This window comes from Orycteropus afer, unplaced genomic scaffold, assembly GCF_000298275.1.
Source record: "Orycteropus afer afer isolate SDZICR_OR568_19922 unplaced genomic scaffold, OryAfe1.0 scaffold00277, whole genome shotgun sequence".
Taxonomy (NCBI): domain Eukaryota; kingdom Metazoa; phylum Chordata; class Mammalia; order Tubulidentata; family Orycteropodidae; genus Orycteropus; species Orycteropus afer.
Genome location: NW_006921864.1, coordinates 87,064 through 88,268, shown reverse-complemented (window position 1 = coordinate 88,268; position 1,205 = coordinate 87,064).

Sequence of the window (1,205 nt, the reverse complement as noted above, 5' to 3'; positions counted from 1 at the left end):
CATTCATGGAGGGCCTGGGTTGTTAACAGTCATATCAGAATTCACTAGCTATAATTTCCCATTGATTATAATCATAGAAAATAATAGTACTAAGAGACATCCTGAGTTATCTCCTGTATTCCAAACATACTCTTCTTTATTTTAATTATGTAATATCTATGTGATTCCCCCTTGGTGATCAGGATCAATCACACCAGACAATACAGTTACTCCCTTCTTTATCTTTTGATACAGAGGCATTAGGAGTACAAAATGGCTGGGTGGCATTCTTAACTTCCATTTCAGTGGAATCAGTATTGTTGATTCTATCAAGCCAGAATCTATCAAGCCAGTTGCTTCAGAGTGATGGGGAATATGGATGCCATCAACATGGGCTGATTACCACACTGTGTTTTCTGTGAAATGAGTCCCTTGGTCCAAGGTGATGATGTGTGGGATATCAAGGTGATGGATAGGGCATTCTGTAAGTCCATAGATAGTAGTATTAGTGTAAGCACTGAGTGCATGAAAGACAAATCCAAACTCAGAGTAAGTGTCTATTCCAATGAGAACAAAATGCTACCATTTACATGATGGAAGTGGTCCAATATAATCAACCTGCCACCAGATTGCTGGTTGCCTGCCTCAAAGAATGGTTCCATATCATGCACTCAGTGTTAGTGTTTGATGCTGGCAGATAGGACACTGAGCTGTGGCTGTATCTACATTGGCCTTAGTGAGTGGAAGTCTGTGTTGCTGAGTCCATGCATAACCTCCATCCCTGCCACAATGGCCACTTTGTTCATAAGCCCATTGGGCAATCACACAAAGCGTATGATTTGTTTCTACAGAACATGTCATCCTATCCACTTGATTATTAAAATCCACCTCAACACTTTTGATAAATATTCACATAAACATAAATACCTTCAATTTTTTGGCTCACTTATAGAAGTATATCCACATACCTCTTCTTCATACTTCTTTGTTACCAATTTTCCAATTATGTTCCTTTCAAGTCTCTAACCATCCACTCAAAAAATTGTTCACAGACTATGAATCAGTATACAATTGCACATGTGGCCATTTCTCCATCAAAGCAAAGTGAACAACCAGATGCATTGCTCAAATTACTGCCTAATGTGAGCATTCCCCTTCACCAATGTCCTTCACAGAGGCCCCAGAAAGGGGCTGCAGAGCTGTTGCTGTCCACTTTCAAGTGGTGC